Below are 21,528 nucleotides of genomic sequence, written 5' to 3'. Positions count from 1 at the left end.
TCCTATTCATAGCAGTAGTACGAACTGTACCTCAACGCTGCAGGTACTCTTAGCACTTAGACACCAGTGTCTACATTTATGCAGTTCAACACTGGACAGCTCCACTTAGCTAGTCACAAACCGAAAGCCCCAGAAACACACCATACAAACCCAATACAAACCCCTCAAATTGTCTAATGATTTCCACATTCATAGTTCAAATCTTCAAACGACAGAAAAATCATTTGACAATCATTTGACACTCTGTATAATAAAAACAAAATCAGTATTAAAGTTGTCCTTAAATGACCTGCATGTCTATATTACCCGCTGATTACCATTTCCAGGGAGGAAATGAGAGTGAGGTAGAAGGTATTACCAGTCTAATGTGATGTTCCCACTGGCTGGGTGACCCATCCAATAATCAGGCTCGTAGGGCTAACGTTTCCGTGCCGTGGTAATATCTACTGATTTCTCCCATAAGCAGAGACTGCAGTCTTTTCCCTCACTTCTCTCCACTGCAGCAGAGCAGGGCAGTTCTCTCTCTCTCTCTCTCTCGCTCTCTCTCTCTCGCTCTCTCTCCTGTACAAACCGTCTCCCGCCTTTCCCATCCTCAATCACACACCTCCCTCTCTCAATTCTCTCCTCCCTCACTGTCTCTCCCTCAATATACACACACTCTCTCAATTACCTCCTCCCTCACCGTCTCTCGCTCAACATACACACACTCTCCAATTGTCTCTCTCTTACTCTCTCCATCCTCATTTGCGATGCTGCTCACACTGCTGAATGCAGTATGCTGTGCATCAGTCTAGCATCTGATAGCCATCGTAAATGATCAATATTTAAACCCCACTGTTCTCTGTTCTTAGGGGTTGGAATGGCTCACTGATTCACTGGTATGAAAGAGGGATGGAAGAGGGACGGAAAGATAGGCATGAATGAGAGAGAAAGAAACAAGAGGAGAAGAGGAGAAAGAGAGAGAGAGGGAAGAGGGAAGAGGGAGGGATATAGGTGTGAGGATAGAGGGAAAGAGAGAAAATGGACAGGTAAACTATTTACACTGAAGTTAAAAGGGTCATACCATTCACTGTACTGAGTATACCAATTTATCCTCTTCAGCAAACAACCATGTATAAACATTCAGTCTTCCATCGTAGTAATGTTTGATATGCCATATGAAGAGTCTACAATCAATCCTTATCAGCCAAGAAACCCCTTCAAAATGCAGGAGACAGAATGCAGGTTTAGTTGAGAGGGATCAGCATCTCAGAATAGGTGTGCTGACTTCGGATCAGTTTGGCCTTACAGATCACAATAAGTAAGATTTTATCTTTTTTTAACTAGGCAAGTCATTTAAGAACAAATTCTTATTTTCAATGACAGCCTAGGAACAGTGGGTTAACTGCCTTGTTAATGGGCAGAATGCCAGATTTCTTCCTTGTCAGCTCGGGGATTTTATCTGGCAACCTTTCTGTTACCAGTCCAATGCTCTAACCACTAGGCTACCTGCCACCACAGATTGCATGGACAGGGAAGACCTGATCCTAGATCAGCACCCCTACCCTGAGATGCTTGACATATGGCTCCTGGTGAACATGTCCTCCTCACAACACATATCTTACATGGGAGGATTTGAAAGGTGACAACAGGATGTGACAATGACAAGGCCTTGGTGGAATCATGACAGTTACCCTGTTACAATTCACACAATACATGTAATAATGGACAGACTAAATTATCCATTTGACCTGTTTTGATTCGGATACAGAGATGATTTGATTATATGTCACGATTCATTACTAAATTACAATAGAAAATAACAAGATCATAGAGCTAATATGTTATTGATCCAGCATGAAATCTTCTTTCATATAGCTGCAAAAAAAAGTATTTTGTAAACATTTAATTTTAACTCTGAACTCTCAAGTTGCAACTTGAGGTTATTGCTCCACAATACATGATACGGATAGCAGTTAGTCTGCCCTACAGATTGGAGTTATTCTGCTCTACAGAATGGTGTTAGTCTGCTCTACAGTATGGAGTTAGTCTGCTCTACAGTATGGAATTAGTCTGCTCTACAGATTGGAGTTAGTCTGCTCTACAGATTGGAGTTAGTCTGCTCTACAGTATGGAATTAATCTGTTCTACAGATTGGAGTTAGTCTGCTCTACAGTATGGAGTTAGTCTGCTCTACATTATGGAATTAGTCTGTTCTACAGATTGGAGTTAGTCTGCTCTACAGATTGGAGTTAGTCTGCTCTACAGTATAGAGTTAGTCTGCTCTACAGTATAGAGTTAGTCTGCTCTACAGTATGGAGTTAGTCTGCTCTACGGTATGGAGTTAGTCTGCTCTACGGTATGGAGTTAGTCTGCTCTACAGTATGGAGTTAGTCTGCTCTACGGTATGGAGTTAGTCTGCTATACAATATGGAGTTAGTCTGCTATACAATATGGAGTTAGTCTGCTCCACAGTATGGAGTTATTCTGCTCCACAGTATGGAATTAGTCTGCTCTACAAATTGGAGTTAGTCTGCTCCACAGTATGGAGTTATTCTGCTCTACAGTATGGAGTTAGTCTGCTCTACAGTATGGTGTTAGTCTGCTCTAAAGTATGGAGTTAGTCTGCTCTACAGTATGGTATTAGTCTGCTCTACAGTATGGAGATAGTCTACTCTACAGTAGGTAGTTATTCTGCTCTATAGTATGGAGTTATTCTGCTCTACAGTATGGAGTTAGTCTGCTCTACAGTATGGTGTTAGTCTGCTCTACAGTATGGAGTTATTCTGCTCTACAGTATGGTGTTAGTCTGCTCTACAGTATGGAGTTAGTCTGCTCTACAGTATGGTGTTAGTCTGCTCTACAGTATGGAGTTTTTCTGCTCTACAGTATGGGATTAGTCTGCTCTACAGTATGGAGTTAGTCTGCTCTACAGAATGGGATTAGTCTGCTCTACAGTAAGGAGTTAGTCTGCTCTACAGTATGGAGTTAGTCTGCTCTACAGAATGGAGTTAGTCTGCTCACAGTATGGTGTTAGTCTGCTCTACAGTTTGGAGTTAGTCTGCTCTACAGAATGGGATTAGTCTGCTCTACAGTATGGAATTAGTCTGCTCTACAGATAGGAGTTAGTCTGCTCTACAGTATGGAGTTAGTCTGCTCTACACTATGGAGTTAGTCTGCTCTACACTATGGAGTTAGTCTACTCTACAGTATGGAGTTAGTCTGTTCTACAGTATGGAGATAGTCTGCTCTATAGTATGGAGTTATTCTGCTCTACAGTATGGAGTTAGTCTGCTATACAATATGGAGTTAGTCTGCTATACAATATGGAGTTAGTCTGCTCCACAGTATGGAGTTATTCTGCTCCACAGTATGGAATTAGTCTGCTCTACAGATTGGAGTTAGTCTGCTCCACAGTATGGAGTTATTCTGCTCTACAGTATGGAGTTAGTCTGCTCTACAGTGTGGAGTTAGTCTGCTCTACAGTATGGTGTTAGTCTGCTCTACAGTATGGAGTTAGTCTGCTCTTCAGTATGGAGTTATTCTGCTCTACAGTATGGAGTTATTCTGCTCTACAGTATGGAGTTATTCTGCTCTACAGTATGGTGTTAGTTTGCTCTACAGTAAGGAGTTAGTCTGCTCTACAGTATGGACTTAGCCTGCTATACAATATGGTGTTAGTCTGCTCTACAGTGTGGTGTTAGTCTGCTCTACATTATGGAGATAGTCTGCTCTACAGTATGGAGTTATTCTGCTCTACAGTATGGAGTTAGTCTGCTCTACAGTATGGAGATAGTCTGCTCTACAGTAGGGAGTTATTCTGCTCTATAGTATGGAGTTATTCTGCTCTACAGTATGGAGTTAGTCTGCTCTACAGTATAGTGTTAGTCTGCTCTAAAGTATGGAGTTAGTCTGCTCTACAGTATGGTGTTAGTCTGCTCTACAGTATGGAGATAGTCTACTCTACAGTAGGGAGTTATTCTGCTCTATAGTATGGAGTTATTCTGCTCTACAGTTAGGAGTTAGTCTGCTCTACAGTATGGTGTTAGTCTGCTCTAAAGTATGGAGTTAGTCTGCTCTACAGTATGGAGTTAGTCTGCTCTACAGAATGGGATTAGTCTGCTCTACAGTAAGGAGTTAGTCTGCTCTACAGTATGGAGTTAGTCTGCTCTACAGAATGGGATTAGTCTGCTCACAGTATGGTGTTAGTCTGCTCTACAGTTTGGAGTTAGTCTGCTCTATAGTATGGAGTTAGTCTGCTCTACAGAATGGGATTAGTCTGCTCTACAGATAGGAGTTAGTCTGCTCTACAGTATGGAGTTAGTCTGCTCTACAGTATGGAGTTATTCTGCACTACAGTATGGGATTAGTCTGCTCTACAGTATGGAGTTAGTCTGCTCTACAGAATGGGATTAGACTGCTCTACAGTAAGGAGTTAGTCTGCTCTACAGTATGGAGTTAGTCTGCTCTACAGAATGGAGTTAGTCTGCTCTACAGTTTGGAGATAGTCTGCTCTACAGTATGGAGTTAGTCTGCTCTACAGATAGGAGTTAGTCTGCTCTACAGTATGGAGTTAGTCTGCTCTACACTATGGAGTTAGTCTGCTCTACACTATGGAGTTAGTCTACTCTACAGTATGGAGTTAGTCTGTTCTACAGTATGGAGATAGTCTGCTCTATAGTATGGAGTTATTCTGATCTACAGTATGGGATTAGCCTGCTCTACGGTATGGAGTTAGTCTGCTATACAATATGGAGTTAGTCTGCTATACAATATGGAGTTAGTCTGCTCCACAGTATGGAGTTATTCTGCTCCACAGTATGGAATTAGTCTGCTCTACAGATTGGAGTTAGTCTGCTCCACAGTATGGAGTTATTCTGCTCTACAGTATGGAGTTAGTCTGCTCTACAGTATGGAGTTAGTCTGCTCCACAGTATGGAGTTATTCTGCTCTACAGTATGGAGTTAGTCTGCTCTACACTATGGAGTTAGTCTGCTCTACACTATGGAGTTAGTCTACTCTACAGTATGGAGTTAGTCTGTTCTACAGTATGGAGATAGTCTGCTCTATAGTATGGAGTTATTCTGATCTACAGTATGGGATTAGTCTGCTCTACGGTATGGAGTTAGTCTGCTATACAATATGGAGTTAGTCTGCTATACAATATGGAGTTAGTCTGCTCCACAGTATGGAGTTATTCTGCTCCACAGTATGGAATTAGTCTGCTCTACAGATTGGAGTTATTCTGCTCCACAGTATGGAGTTATTCTGCTCTACAGTATGGAGTTAGTCTGCTATACAATATGGTGTTAGTCTGCTCTACAGTGTGGTGTTAGTCTGCTCTACAGTATGGAGTTATTCTGCTCTACAGTATGGAGTTAGTCTGCTCTACAGTATGGACTTAGTCTGCTATACAATATGGTGTTAGTCTGCTCTACAGTGTGGTGTTAGTCTGCTCTACAGTGTGGAGTTAGTCTGCTCTACAGTATGGAGTTAGTCTGCTATACAGTATGGAGTTAGTCTGCTCTACAGTATGGAGTTAGTCTGCTCTACAGTATAGTGTTAGTCTGCTCTAAAGTATGGAGTTAGTCTGCTCTACAGTATGGTGTTAGTCTGCTCTACAGTATGGAGATAGTCTACTCTACAGTAGGGAGTTATTCTGCTCTATAGTATGGCGTTATTCTGCTCTACAGTATGGTGTTAGTCTGCTCTACAGTATGGAGTTAGTCTGCTCTACAGTATGGTGTTAGTCTGCTCTACAGTATGGAGTTTTTCTGCTCTACAGTATGGGATTAGTCTGCTCTACAGTATGGAGTTAGTCTGCTCTACAGAATGGGATTAGTCTGCTCTACAGTTTGGAGTTAGTCTGCTCTACAGAATGGGATTAGTCTGCTCTACAGTATGGAATTAGTCTGCTCTACAGATAGGAGTTAGTCTGCTCTACAGTATGGAGTTAGTCTGCTCTACACTATGGAGTTAGTCTGCTCTACAGAATGGAGTTAGTCTGTTCACAGTATGGTGTTAGTCTGCTCTACAGTTTGGAGTTAGTCTGCTCTACAGAATGGAATTAGTCTGCTCTACAGATAGGAGTTAGTCTGCTCTACAGTATGGAGTTAGTCTGCTCTACACTATGGAGTTAGTCTGCTCTACACTATGGAGTTAGTCTACTCTACAGTATGGAGTTAGTCTGTTCTACAGTATGGAGATAGTCTGCTCTATAGTATGGAGTTATTCTGCTCTACAGTATGGAGTTAGTCTGCTATACAATATGGAGTTAGTCTGCTATACAATATGGAGTTAGTCTGCTCCACAGTATGGAGTTATTCTGCTCCACAGTATGGAATTAGTCTGCTCTACAGATTGGAGTTAGTCTGCTCCACAGTATGGAGTTATTCTGCTCTACAGTATGGAGTTAGTCTGTTCTACAGTGTGGAGTTAGTCTGCTCTACAGTATGGTGTTAGTCTGCTCTACAGTATGGAGTTAGTCTGCTCTTCAGTATGGAGTTATTCTGCTCTACAGTATGGAGTTATTCTGCTCTACAGTATGGAGTTATTCTGCTCTACAGTATGGTGTTAGTTTGCTCTACAGTAAGGAGTTAGTCTGCTCTACAGTATGGACTTAGCCTGCTATACAATATGGTGTTAGTCTGCTCTACAGTGTGGTGTTAGTCTGCTCTACATTATGGAGATAGTCTGCTCTACAGTATGGAGTTATTCTGCTCTACAGTATGGAGTTAGTCTGCTCTACAGTATCGAGATAGTCTGCTCTACAGTAGGGAGTTATTCTGCTCTATAGTATGGAGTTATTCTGCTCTACAGTATGGAGTTAGTCTGCTCTACAGTATAGTGTTAGTCTGCTCTAAAGTATGGAGTTAGTCTGCTCTACAGTATGGTGTTAGTCTGCTCTACAGTATGGAGATAGTCTACTCTACAGTAGGGAGTTATTCTGCTCTATAGTATGGAGTTATTCTGCTCTACAGTTAGGAGTTAGTCTGCTCTACAGTATGGTGTTAGTCTGCTCTAAAGTATGGAGTTAGTCTGCTCTACAGTATGGAGTTAGTCTGCTCTACAAAATGGGATTAGTCTGCTCTACAGTAAGGAGTTAGTCTGCTCTACAGTATGGAGTTAGTCTGCTCTACAGAATGGGATTAGTCTGCTCACAGTATGGTGTTAGTCTGCTCTACAGTTTGGAGTTAGTCTGCTCTATAGTATGGAGTTAGTCTGCTCTACAGAATGGGATTAGTCTGCTCTACAGATATGAGTTAGTCTGCTCTACAGTATGGAGTTAGTCTGCTCTACAGTATGGAGTTATTCTGCACTACAGTATGGGATTAGTCTGCTCTACAGTATGGAGTTAGTCTGCTCTACAGAATGGGATTAGACTGCTCTACAGTAAGGAGTTAGTCTGCTCTACAGTATGGAGTTAGTCTGCTCTACAGAATGGAGTTAGTCTGCTCTTCAGTTTGGAGATAGTCTGCTCTACAGTATGGAGTTAGTCTGCTCTACAGATAGGAGTTAGTCTGCTCTACAGTATGGAGTTAGTCTGCTCTACACTATGGAGTTAGTCTGCTCTACACTATGGAGTTAGTCTACTCTACAGTATGGAGTTAGTCTGTTCTACAGTATGGAGATAGTCTGCTCTATAGTATGGAGTTATTCTGATCTACAGTATGGGATTAGCCTGCTCTACGGTATGGAGTTAGTCTGCTATACAATATGGAGTTAGTCTGCTATACAACATGGAGTTAGTCTGCTCCACAGTATGGAGTTATTCTGCTCCACAGTATGGAATTAGTCTGCTCTACAGATTGGAGTTAGTCTGCTCCACAGTATGGAGTTATTCTGCTCTACAGTATGGAGTTAGTCTGCTCTACAGTATGGAGTTAGTCTGCTCCACAGTATGGAGTTATTCTGCTCTACAGTATGGAGTTAGTCTGCTCTACACTATGGAGTTAGTCTGCTCTACACTATGGAGTTAGTCTACTCTACAGTATGGAGTTAGTCTGTTCTACAGTATGGAGATAGTCTGCTCTATAGTATGGAGTTATTCTGATCTACAGTATGGGATTAGTCTGCTCTACGGTATGGAGTTAGTCTGCTATACAATATGGAGTTAGTCTGCTATACAATATGGAGTTAGTCTGCTCCACAGTATGGAGTTATTCTGCTCCACAGTATGGAATTAGTCTGCTCTACAGATTGGAGTTATTCTGCTCCACAGTATGGAGTTATTCTGCTCTACAGTATGGAGTTAGTCTGCTATACAATATGGTGTTAGTCTGCTCTACAGTGTGGTGTTAGTCTGCTCTACAGTATGGAGTTATTCTGCTCTACAGTATGGAGTTAGTCTGCTCTACAGTATGGACTTAGTCTGCTATACAATATGGTGTTAGTCTGCTCTACAGTGTGGTGTTAGTCTGCTCTACAGTGTGGAGTTAGTCTGCTCTACAGTATGGAGTTAGTCTGCTATACAGTATGGAGTTAGTCTGCTCTACAGTATGGAGTTAGTCTGCTCTACAGTATGGAGTTAGTCTGCTCTACAGTATGGTGTTAGTCTGCTCTAAAGTATGGAGTTAGTCTGCTCTACAGTATGGAGTTAGTCTGCTCTACAGAATGGGATTAGTCTGCTCTACAGTAAGGAGTTAGTCTGCTCTACAGTATGGAGTTAGTCTGCTCTACAGAATGGGATTAGTCTGCTCACAGTATGGTGTTAGTCTGCTCTACAGTTTGGAGTTAGTCTGCTCTACAGTATGGAGTTAGTCTGCTCTACAGTATGGAGTTAGTCTGCTCTACAGTATGGAGATATTCTGCTCTACAGTATGGGATTAGTCCGCTCTACAGTATGGAGTTAGTCTGCTCTACAGTATGGGATTAGACTGCTCTACAGTAAGGAGTTAGTCTGCTCTACAGTATGGAGTTAGTCTGCTCTACAGAATGGAGTTAGTCTGCTCACAGTATGGTGTTAGTCTGCTCTACAGTTTGGAGTTAGTCTGCTCTACAGAATGGGATTAGTCTGCTCTACAGTATGGAATTAGTCTGCTCTACAGATAGGAGTTAGTCTGCTCTACAGTATGGAGTTAGTCTGCTCTACACTATGGAGTTAGTCTGCTCTACACTATGGAGTTAGTCTACTCTACAGTATGGAGTTAGTCTGTTCTACAGTATGGAGATAGTCTGCTCTATAGTATGGAGTTATTCTGCTCTACAGTATGGGATTAGTCTGCTCTACGGTATGGAGTTAGTCTGCTATACAATATGGAGTTAGTCTGCTCCACAGTATGGAGTTATTCTGCTCCACAGTATTGAATTAGTCTGCTCTTCAGTATGGAGTTATTCTGCTCCACAGTATGGAATTAGTCTGCTCTACAGATTGGAGTTAGTCTGCTCCACAGTATGGAGTTATTCTGCTCTGCAGTATGGAATTAGTCTGCTCTACAGATTGGAGTTAGTCTGCAATACAATATGGTGTTAGTCTGCTCTACAGTGTGGTGTTAGTCTGCTCTTCAGTGTGGAGTTATTCTGCTCTACAGTATGGAGTATTCTGCTCTACAGTATGGAGTTAGTCTGCTCTACAGTATGGTGTTAGTCTGCTCTAAAGTATGGAGTTAGTCTGCTCTACAGTATGGTGTTAGTCTGCTCTACAGTATGGAGATAGTCTACTCTACAGTAGGGAGTTATTCTGCTCTATAGTATGGAGTTATTCTGCTCTACAGTACAGAGTTAGTCTGCTCTACAGTATGGTGTTAGTCTGCTCTAAAGTATGGAGTTAGTCTGTTCTACAGTATGGGATTAGTCTGCTCTACAGTATGGAGTTAGTCTGCTCTACAGAATGGGATTAGTCTGCTCTACAGTAAGGAGTTAGTCTGCTCTACAGTATGGAGTTAGTCTGCTCTACAGAATGGGATTAGTCTGCTCACAGTATGGTGTTAGTCTGCTCTACAGTTTGGAGTTAGTGTGCTCTATAGAATGGGATTAGTCTGCTCTACAGATAGGAGTTAGTCTGCTCTATAGTATGGAGTTAGTCTGCTCTACACTATGGAGTTAGTCTGCTCTACACTATGGAGTTAGTCTGTTCTACAGTATGGGATTAGTCTGCTCTACGGTATGGAGTTAGTCTGCTATACAATATGGAGTTAGTCTGCTCTACAGTATGGAGTTAGTCTGCTATACAATATGGAGTTAGTATGCTCTAGAGCACAGGTGTCAAACTCATTCCACGGGGGGCCAAGTGTCTGCGGGTTTTCGCTCCTCCCTTGTACTTGATTGATGAATTAACATCACTAATTAGTTAGGAACTCCCCACACCTGGTTGTCTAGGGCTTTATTGATAGGATAAACCAAAAACCTGCAGATACTAGGCCCTCCGTGGAATGAGTTTGACACCCCTGCTCTACAGTATGGAGTTAGTCTGCTCTACAGATTGGAGTTAGTCTGCTCCACAGTATGGAGTTATTCTGCTCCACAGTATGGAGTTATTCTGCTCTACAGTATGGAGTTAGTCTGCTATACAATATGGTGTTAGTCTGCTCTACAGTGTGGTGTTAGTCTGCTCTACAGTGTGGAGTTAGTCTGCTCTACAGTATGGAGTTAGTCTGCTATACAGTATGGAGTTAGTCTGCTCTACAGTATGGAGTTATTCTGCTCTACAGTATGGAGTTAGTCTGCTCTACAGTAAGGAGTTAGTCTGCCCTACAGTATGGAGTTAGTCTGCTATACAGTATGGTGTTAGTCTGCCCTACAGTATGGAGTTAGTCTGCTCTACAGATTGGAAGTAGTCTGCTATACAGATTGGAGTTAGTCTACTCTACAGTATGGAGTTAGTCTACTCTACAGTATGGTGTTAGTCTGCCCTACAGAATGGAGTTATTCTGCTCTACAGTATGGTGTTAGTCTGCTCTACAGTGTGGAGTTAGTCTGCTCTACAGTATGGAATTAGTCTGCTCTACAGATTGGAGTTAGTCTGCTCTACAGTATGGAGTTAGTCTGCTCTACAGATAGGAGTTAGTCTGCTCTACAGTATGGAGTTAGTCTACTCTACAGTATGGAGTTAGTCTGCTCTACAGATAGGAGTTAGTCTGCTCTACAGTATGGAGTTAGTCTGCTCTACACTATGGAGTTAGTCTGCTCTACACTATGGAGTTAGTCTACTCTACAGTATGGAGTTAGTCTGTTCTACAGTATGGAGATAGTCTGCTCTACAGTATGGAGTTATTCTGCTCTACAGTATGGAGTTAGTCTGCTCTACAGTATGGACTTAGTCTGCTATACAAAATGGTGTTAGTCTGCTCTACAGTGTGGTGTTAGTCTGCTCTACAGTGTGGAGTTAGTCTGCTCTACAGTATGGAGTTAGTCTGCTCTACAGTATGGACTTAGTCTGCTATACAATATGGTGTTAGTCTGCTCTACAGTGTGGTGTTAGTCTGCTCTACAGTGTGGAGTTAGTCTGCTCTACAGTATGGAGTTAGTCTGCTATACAGTATGGAGTTAGTCTGCTCTACAGTATGGAGTTAGTCTGCTATACAGTATGGAGTTAGTCTGCTCTACAGTATGGAGTTATTCTGCTCTACAGTATGGAGTTAGTCTGCTCTACAGTACGGAGTTAGTCTGCTCTACAGTATGGTGTTAGTCTGCTCTAAAGTATGGAGTTAGTCTGTTCTACAGTATGGGATTAGTCTGCTCTACAGTATGGAGTTAGTCTGCTCTACAGAATGGGATTAGTCTGCTCTACAGTAAGGAGTTAGTCTGCTCTACAGTATGGAGTTAGTCTGCTCTACAGAATGGGATTAGTCTGCTCACAGTATGGTGTTAGTCTGCTCTACAGTTTGGAGTTAGTGTGCTCTATTGAATGGAATTAGTCTGCTCTACAGATAGGAGTTAGTCTGCTCTATAGTATGGAGTTAGTCTGCTCTACACTATGGAGTTAGTCTGCTCTACACTATGGAGTTAGTCTGTTCTACAGTATGGGATTAGTCTGCTCTACGGTATGGAGTTAGTCTGCTATACAATATGGAGTTAGTCTGCTCTACAGTATGGAGTTAGTCTGCTATACAATATGGAGTTAGTATGCTCTACAGCACAGGTGTCAAACTCATTCCACGGGGGGCCAAGTGTCTGCGGGTTTTCGCTCCTCCCTTGTACTTGATTGATGTATTAACATCACTAATAAGTTAGGAACTCCCCACACCTGGTTGTCTAGGGCTTTATTGATAGGAAAAACCAAAAACCTGCAGATACTAGGCCCTCCGTGGAATGAGTTTGACACCTCTGCTCTACAGTATGGAGTTAGTCTGCTCTACAGATTGGAGTTAGTCTGCTCCACAGTATGGAGTTATTCTGCTCCACAGTATGGAGTTATTCTGCTCTACAGTATGGAGTTAGTCTGCTATACAATATGGAGTTATTCTGCTCTACAGTATGGAGTTATTCTACTCTACAGTATGGAGTTAGTCTGCTCTACAGATATGAGTTAGTCTGCTCTACAGTATGGAGTTAGTCTGCTCTACAGAATGGGATTAGACTGCTCTACAGTAAGGAGTTAGTCTGCTCTACAGTATGGAGTTAGTCTGCTCTACAGAATGGAGTTAGTCTGCTCTTCAGTTTGGAGATAGTCTGCTCTACAGTATGGAGTTAGTCTGCTCTACAGATAGGAGTTAGTCTGCTCTACAGTATGGAGTTAGTCTGCTCTACACTATGGAGTTAGTCTGCTCTACACTATGGAGTTAGTCTACTCTACAGTATGGAGTTAGTCTGTTCTACAGTATGGAGATAGTCTGCTCTATAGTATGGAGTTATTCTGATCTACAGTATGGGATTAGCCTGCTCTACGGTATGGAGTTAGTCTGCTATACAATATGGAGTTAGTCTGCTATACAACATGGAGTTAGTCTGCTCCACAGTATGGAGTTATTCTGCTCCACAGTATGGAATTAGTCTGCTCTACAGATTGGAGTTAGTCTGCTCCACAGTATGGAGTTATTCTGCTCTACAGTATGGAGTTAGTCTGCTCTACAGTATGGAGTTAGTCTGCTCCACAGTATGGAGTTATTCTGCTCTACAGTATGGAGTTAGTCTGCTCTACACTATGGAGTTAGTCTGCTCTACACTATGGAGTTAGTCTACTCTACAGTATGGAGTTAGTCTGTTCTACAGTATGGAGATAGTCTGCTCTATAGTATGGAGTTATTCTGATCTACAGTATGGGATTAGTCTGCTCTACGGTATGGAGTTAGTCTGCTATACAATATGGAGTTAGTCTGCTATACAATATGGAGTTAGTCTGCTCCACAGTATGGAGTTATTCTGCTCCACAGTATGGAATTAGTCTGCTCTACAGATTGGAGTTATTCTGCTCCACAGTATGGAGTTATTCTGCTCTACAGTATGGAGTTAGTCTGCTATACAATATGGTGTTAGTCTGCTCTACAGTGTGGTGTTAGTCTGCTCTACAGTATGGAGTTATTCTGCTCTACAGTATGGAGTTAGTCTGCTCTACAGTATGGACTTAGTCTGCTATACAATATGGTGTTAGTCTGCTCTACAGTGTGGTGTTAGTCTGCTCTACAGTGTGGAGTTAGTCTGCTCTACAGTATGGAGTTAGTCTGCTATACAGTATGGAGTTAGTCTGCTCTACAGTATGGAGTTAGTCTGCTCTACAGTATGGAGTTAGTCTGCTCTACAGTATGGTGTTAGTCTGCTCTAAAGTATGGAGTTAGTCTGCTCTACAGTATGGAGTTAGTCTGCTCTACAGAATGGGATTAGTCTGCTCTACAGTAAGGAGTTAGTCTGCTCTACAGTATGGAGTTAGTCTGCTCTACAGAATGGGATTAGTCTGCTCACAGTATGGTGTTAGTCTGCTCTACAGTTTGGAGTTAGTCTGCTCTACAGTATGGAGTTAGTCTGCTCTACAGTATGGAGTTAGTCTGCTCTACAGTATGGAGATATTCTGCTCTACAGTATGGGATTAGTCCGCTCTACAGTATGGAGTTAGTCTGCTCTACAGTATGGGATTAGACTGCTCTACAGTAAGGAGTTAGTCTGCTCTACAGTATGGAGTTAGTCTGCTCTACAGAATGGAGTTAGTCTGCTCACAGTATGGTGTTAGTCTGCTCTACAGTTTGGAGTTAGTCTGCTCTACAGAATGGGATTAGTCTGCTCTACAGTATGGAATTAGTCTGCTCTACAGATAGGAGTTAGTCTGCTCTACAGTATGGAGTTAGTCTGCTCTACACTATGGAGTTAGTCTGCTCTACACTATGGAGTTAGTCTACTCTACAGTATGGAGTTAGTCTGTTCTACAGTATGGAGATAGTCTGCTCTATAGTATGGAGTTATTCTGCTCTACAGTATGGGATTAGTCTGCTCTACGGTATGGAGTTAGTCTGCTATACAATATGGAGTTAGTCTGCTCCACAGTATGGAGTTATTCTGCTCCACAGTATTGAATTAGTCTGCTCTTCAGTATGGAGTTATTCTGCTCCACAGTATGGAATTAGTCTGCTCTACAGATTGGAGTTAGTCTGCTCCACAGTATGGAGTTATTCTGCTCTGCAGTATGGAATTAGTCTGCTCTACAGATTGGAGTTAGTCTGCAATACAATATGGTGTTAGTCTGCTCTACAGTGTGGTGTTAGTCTGCTCTTCAGTGTGGAGTTATTCTGCTCTACAGTATGGAGTATTCTGCTCTACAGTATGGAGTTAGTCTGCTCTACAGTATGGTGTTAGTCTGCTCTAAAGTATGGAGTTAGTCTGCTCTACAGTATGGTGTTAGTCTGCTCTACAGTATGGAGATAGTCTACTCTACAGTAGGGAGTTATTCTGCTCTATAGTATGGAGTTATTCTGCTCTACAGTACGGAGTTAGTCTGCTCTACAGTATGGTGTTAGTCTGCTCTAAAGTATGGAGTTAGTCTGTTCTACAGTATGGGATTAGTCTGCTCTACAGTATGGAGTTAGTCTGCTCTACAGAATGGGATTAGTCTGCTCTACAGTAAGGAGTTAGTCTGCTCTACAGTATGGAGTTAGTCTGCTCTACAGAATGGGATTAGTCTGCTCACAGTATGGTGTTAGTCTGCTCTACAGTTTGGAGTTAGTGTGCTCTATAGAATGGGATTAGTCTGCTCTACAGATAGGAGTTAGTCTGCTCTATAGTATGGAGTTAGTCTGCTCTACACTATGGAGTTAGTCTGCTCTACACTATGGAGTTAGTCTGTTCTACAGTATGGGATTAGTCTGCTCTACGGTATGGAGTTAGTCTGCTATACAATATGGAGTTAGTCTGCTCTACAGTATGGAGTTAGTCTGCTATACAATATGGAGTTAGTATGCTCTAGAGCACAGGTGTCAAACTCATTCCACGGGGGGCCAAGTGTCTGCGGGTTTTCGCTCCTCCCTTGTACTTGATTGATGAATTAACATCACTAATTAGTTAGGAACTCCCCACACCTGGTTGTCTAGGGCTTTATTGATAGGATAAACCAAAAACCTGCAGATACTAGGCCCTCCGTGGAATGAGTTTGACACCCCTGCTCTACAGTATGGAGTTAGTCTGCTCTACAGATTGGAGTTAGTCTGCTCCACAGTATGGAGTTATTCTGCTCCACAGTATGGAGTTATTCTGCTCTACAGTATGGAGTTAGTCTGCTATACAATATGGTGTTAGTCTGCTCTACAGTGTGGTGTTAGTCTGCTCTACAGTGTGGAGTTAGTCTGCTCTACAGTATGGAGTTAGTCTGCTATACAGTATGGAGTTAGTCTGCTCTACAGTATGGAGTTATTCTGCTCTACAGTATGGAGTTAGTCTGCTCTACAGTAAGGAGTTAGTCTGCCCTACAGTATGGAGTTAGTCTGCTATACAGTATGGTGTTAGTCTGCCCTACAGTATGGAGTTAGTCTGCTCTACAGATTGGAAGTAGTCTGCTATACAGATTGGAGTTAGTCTACTCTACAGTATGGAGTTAGTCTACTCTACAGTATGGTGTTAGTCTGCCCTACAGAATGGAGTTATTCTGCTCTACAGTATGGTGTTAGTCTGCTCTACAGTGTGGAGTTAGTCTGCTCTACAGTATGGAATTAGTCTGCTCTACAGATTGGAGTTAGTCTGCTCTACAGTATGGAGTTAGTCTGCTCTACAGATAGGAGTTAGTCTGCTCTACAGTATGGAGTTAGTCTACTCTACAGTATGGAGTTAGTCTGCTCTACAGATAGGAGTTAGTCTGCTCTACAGTATGGAGTTAGTCTGCTCTACACTATGGAGTTAGTCTGCTCTACACTATGGAGTTAGTCTACTCTACAGTATGGAGTTAGTCTGTTCTACAGTATGGAGATAGTCTGCTCTACAGTATGGAGTTATTCTGCTCTACAGTATGGAGTTAGTCTGCTCTACAGTATGGACTTAGTCTGCTATACAAAATGGTGTTAGTCTGCTCTACAGTGTGGTGTTAGTCTGCTCTACAGTGTGGAGTTAGTCTGCTCTACAGTATGGAGTTAGTCTGCTCTACAGTATGGACTTAGTCTGCTATACAATATGGTGTTAGTCTGCTCTACAGTGTGGTGTTAGTCTGCTCTACAGTGTGGAGTTAGTCTGCTCTACAGTATGGAGTTAGTCTGCTATACAGTATGGAGTTAGTCTGCTCTACAGTATGGAGTTAGTCTGCTATACAGTATGGAGTTAGTCTGCTCTACAGTATGGAGTTATTCTGCTCTACAGTATGGAGTTAGTCTGCTCTACAGTACGGAGTTAGTCTGCTCTACAGTATGGTGTTAGTCTGCTCTAAAGTATGGAGTTAGTCTGTTCTACAGTATGGGATTAGTCTGCTCTACAGTATGGAGTTAGTCTGCTCTACAGAATGGGATTAGTCTGCTCTACAGTAAGGAGTTAGTCTGCTCTACAGTATGGAGTTAGTCTGCTCTACAGAATGGGATTAGTCTGCTCACAGTATGGTGTTAGTCTGCTCTACAGTTTGGAGTTAGTGTGCTCTATTGAATGGAATTAGTCTGCTCTACAGATAGGAGTTAGTCTGCTCTATAGTATGGAGTTAGTCTGCTCTACACTATGGAGTTAGTCTGCTCTACACTATGGAGTTAGTCTGTTCTACAGTATGGGATTAGTCTGCTCTACGGTATGGAGTTAGTCTGCTATACAATATGGAGTTAGTCTGCTCTACAGTATGGAGTTAGTCTGCTATACAATATGGAGTTAGTATGCTCTACAGCACAGGTGTCAAACTCATTCCACGGGGGGCCAAGTGTCTGCGGGTTTTCGCTCCTCCCTTGTACTTGATTGATGTATTAACATCACTAATAAGTTAGGAACTCCCCACACCTGGTTGTCTAGGGCTTTATTGATAGGAAAAACCAAAAACCTGCAGATACTAGGCCCTCCGTGGAATGAGTTTGACACCCCTGCTCTACAGTATGGAGTTAGTCTGCTCTACAGATTGGAGTTAGTCTGCTCCACAGTATGGAGTTATTCTGCTCCACAGTATGGAGTTATTCTGCTCCACAGTATGGAGTTATTCTGCTCTACAGTATGGGGTTAGTCTGCTATACAGTATGGAGTTAGTCTGCTCTACAGTGTGGTGTTAGTCTGCTCTACAGTATGGAGTTATTCTGCTCTACAGTGTGGAGTTAGTCTGCTCTACAGTATGGAGTTAGTCTGCTCTACAGTATGGTGTTAGTCTGCTCTACAGTATGGTGTTAGTCTGCCCTACAGTGTGGAGTTAGTCTGCTCTACAGTAAGGAGTTAGTCTGCCCTACAGTATGGAGTTAGTCTGCTATACAGTATGGTGTTAGTCTGCCCTACAGTATGGAGTTAGTCTGCTCTACAGATTGGAAGTAGTCTGCTCTACAGATTGGAGTTAGTCTACTCTACAGTATGGAGTTAGTCTACTCTACAGTATGGAGTTAGTCTGCTCTACAGTAAGGAGTTAGTCTGCCCTACAGTATGGAGTTAGTCTGCTATACAGTATGGTGTTAGTCTGCCCTACAGTATGGAGTTAGTCTGCTCTACAGATTGGAAGTAGTCTGCTATACAGATTGGAGTTAGTCTACTCTACAGTATGGAGTTAGTCTACTCTACAGTATGGTGTTAGTCTGCCCTACAGAATGGAGTTATTCTGCTCTACAGTATGGTGTTAGTCTGCTCTACAGTGTGGAGTTAGTCTGCTCTACAGTATGGAATTAGTCTGCTCTACAGATTGGAGTTAGTCTGCTCTACAGTATGGAGTTAGTCTGCTCTACAGATAGGAGTTAGTCTGCTCTACAGTATGGAGTTAGTCTACTCTACAGTATGGAGTTAGTCTGCTCTACAGATAGGAGTTAGTCTGCTCTACAGTATGGAGTTAGTCTGCTCTACACTATGGAGTTAGTCTGCTCTACACTATGGAGTTAGTCTACTCTACAGTATGGAGTTAGTCTGTTCTACAGTATGGAGATAGTCTGCTCTACAGTATGGAGTTATTCTGCTCTACAGTATGGAGTTAGTCTGCTCTACAGTATGGACTTAGTCTGCTATACAAAATGGTGTTAGTCTGCTCTACAGTGTGGTGTTAGTCTGCTCTACAGTGTGGAGTTAGTCTGCTCTACAGTATGGAGTTAGTCTGCTCTACAGTATGGACTTAGTCTGCTATACAATATGGTGTTAGTCTGCTCTACAGTGTGGTGTTAGTCTGCTCTACAGTGTGGAGTTAGTCTGCTCTACAGTATGGAGTTAGTCTGCTATACAGTATGGAGTTAGTCTGCTCTACAGTATGGAGTTAGTCTGCTATACAGTATGGAGTTAGTCTGCTCTACAGTATGGAGTTATTCTGCTCTACAGTATGGAGTTAGTCTGCTCTACAGTACGGAGTTAGTCTGCTCTACAGTATGGTGTTAGTCTGCTCTAAAGTATGGAGTTAGTCTGTTCTACAGTATGGGATTAGTCTGCTCTACAGTATGGAGTTAGTCTGCTCTACAGAATGGGATTAGTCTGCTCTACAGTAAGGAGTTAGTCTGCTCTACAGTATGGAGTTAGTCTGCTCTACAGAATGGGATTAGTCTGCTCACAGTATGGTGTTAGTCTGCTCTACAGTTTGGAGTTAGTGTGCTCTATTGAATGGAATTAGTCTGCTCTACAGATAGGAGTTAGTCTGCTCTATAGTATGGAGTTAGTCTGCTCTACACTATGGAGTTAGTCTGCTCTACACTATGGAGTTAGTCTGTTCTACAGTATGGGATTAGTCTGCTCTACGGTATGGAGTTAGTCTGCTATACAATATGGAGTTAGTCTGCTCTACAGTATGGAGTTAGTCTGCTATACAATATGGAGTTAGTATGCTCTACAGCACAGGTGTCAAACTCATTCCACGGGGGGCCAAGTGTCTGCGGGTTTTCGCTCCTCCCTTGTACTTGATTGATGTATTAACATCACTAATAAGTTAGGAACTCCCCACACCTGGTTGTCTAGGGCTTTATTGATAGGAAAAACCAAAAACCTGCAGATACTAGGCCCTCCGTGGAATGAGTTTGACACCCCTGCTCTACAGTATGGAGTTAGTCTGCTCTACAGATTGGAGTTAGTCTGCTCCACAGTATGGAGTTATTCTGCTCCACAGTATGGAGTTATTCTGCTCCACAGTATGGAGTTATTCTGCTCTACAGTATGGGGTTAGTCTGCTATACAGTATGGAGTTAGTCTGCTCTACAGTGTGGTGTTAGTCTGCTCTACAGTATGGAGTTATTCTGCTCTACAGTGTGGAGTTAGTCTGCTCTACAGTATGGAGTTAGTCTGCTCTACAGTATGGTGTTAGTCTGCTCTACAGTATGGTGTTAGTCTGCCCTACAGTGTGGAGTTAGTCTGCTCTACAGTAAGGAGTTAGTCTGCCCTACAGTATGGAGTTAGTCTGCTATACAGTATGGTGTTAGTCTGCCCTACAGTATGGAGTTAGTCTGCTCTACAGATTGGAAGTAGTCTGCTCTACAGATTGGAGTTAGTCTACTCTACAGTATGGAGTTAGTCTACTCTACAGTATGGTGTTAGTCTGCCCTACAGAATGGAGTTATTCTGCTCTACAGTATGGTGTTAGTCTGCTCTACAGTGTGGAGTTAGTCTGCTCTACAGTATGGAATTAGTCTGCTCTACAGATTGGAGTTAGTCTGCTCTACAGTATGGAGTTAGTCTGCTCTACAGATAGGAGTTAGTCTGCTCTACAGTATGGAGTTAGTCTACTCTACAGTATGGAGTTAGTCTGCTCTACAGATAGGAGTTAGTCTGCTCTACAGTATGGAGTTAGTCTGCTCTACACTATGGAGTTAGTCTGCTCTACACTATGGAGTTAGTCTACTCTACAGTATGGAGTTAGTCTGTTCTACAGTATGGAGATAGTCTGCTCTACAGTATGGAGTTATTCTGCTCTACAGTATGGAGTTAGTCTGCTCTACAGTATGGACTTAGTCTGCTATACAAAATGGTGTTAGTCTGCTCTACAGTGTGGTGTTAGTCTGCTCTACAGTGTGGAGTTAGTCTGCTCTACAGTATGGAGTTAGTCTGCTCTACAGTATGGACTTAGTCTGCTATACAATATGGTGTTAGTCTGCTCTACAGTGTGGTGTTAGTCTGCTCTACAGTGTGGAGTTAGTCTGCTCTACAGTATGGAGTTAGTCTGCTATACAGTATGGAGTTAGTCTGCTCTACAGTATGGAGTTAGGCTGCTATACAGTATGGAGTTAGTCTGCTCTACAGTATGGAGTTATTCTGCTCTACAGTATGGAGTTAGTCTGCTCTACAGTACGGAGTTAGTCTGCTCTACAGTATGGTGTTAGTCTGCTCTAAAGTATGGAGTTAGTCTGTTCTACAGTATGGGATTAGTCTGCTCTACAGTATGGAGTTAGTCTGCTCTACAGAATGGGATTAGTCTGCTCTACAGTAAGGAGTTAGTCTGCTCTACAGTATGGAGTTAGTCTGCTCTACAGAATGGGATTAGTCTGCTCACAGTATGGTGTTAGTCTGCTCTACAGTTTGGAGTTAGTGTGCTCTATTGAATGGAATTAGTCTGCTCTACAGATAGGAGTTAGTCTGCTCTATAGTATGGAGTTAGTCTGCTCTACACTATGGAGTTAGTCTGCTCTACACTATGGAGTTAGTCTGTTCTACAGTATGGGATTAGTCTGCTCTACGGTATGGAGTTAGTCTGCTATACAATATGGAGTTAGTCTGCTCTACAGTATGGAGTTAGTCTGCTATACAATATGGAGTTAGTATGCTCTACAGCACAGGTGTCAAACTCATTCCACGGGGGGCCAAGTGTCTGCGGGTTTTCGCTCCTCCCTTGTACTTGATTGATGTATTAACATCACTAATAAGTTAGGAACTCCCCACACCTGGTTGTCTAGGGCTTTATTGATAGGAAAAACCAAAAACCTGCAGATACTAGGCCCTCCGTGGAATGAGTTTGACACCCCTGCTCTACAGTATGGAGTTAGTCTGCTCTACAGATTGGAGTTAGTCTGCTCCACAGTATGGAGTTATTCTGCTCCACAGTATGGAGTTATTCTGCTCCACAGTATGGAGTTATTC

The 21,528-nt window shown here is 42.4% G+C and overlaps 1 protein-coding gene across 3 annotated transcripts in view; it reads right to left on the bottom strand.

Moving 5' to 3' along the window:
• The window catches only part of LOC129851439 (synaptotagmin-2-like), an 81,641-nt gene that overhangs the window by 23,016 nt on the left and 37,097 nt on the right, over nt 1-21,528 (bottom strand). The window contains exon 1 of one of the 3 annotated variants that reach the window (XM_055917979.1): nt 359-501. The exons of the other annotated variants lie outside the window; for them this stretch is intronic. The gene's annotated coding sequence lies outside the window, so the exon portion shown is untranslated. Of the gene's footprint in view, nt 1-358; nt 502-21,528 lie in introns of those variants that run through there. 3 annotated transcript variants of the gene reach the window in all.

The sequence above is a fragment of the Salvelinus fontinalis genome, chromosome 3, assembly GCF_029448725.1.
Source record: "Salvelinus fontinalis isolate EN_2023a chromosome 3, ASM2944872v1, whole genome shotgun sequence".
Taxonomy (NCBI): domain Eukaryota; kingdom Metazoa; phylum Chordata; class Actinopteri; order Salmoniformes; family Salmonidae; genus Salvelinus; species Salvelinus fontinalis.
The sequence above is the reverse complement of the archived record's forward strand: the minus strand, read 5'-3'. Positions and strand labels throughout refer to the sequence as shown.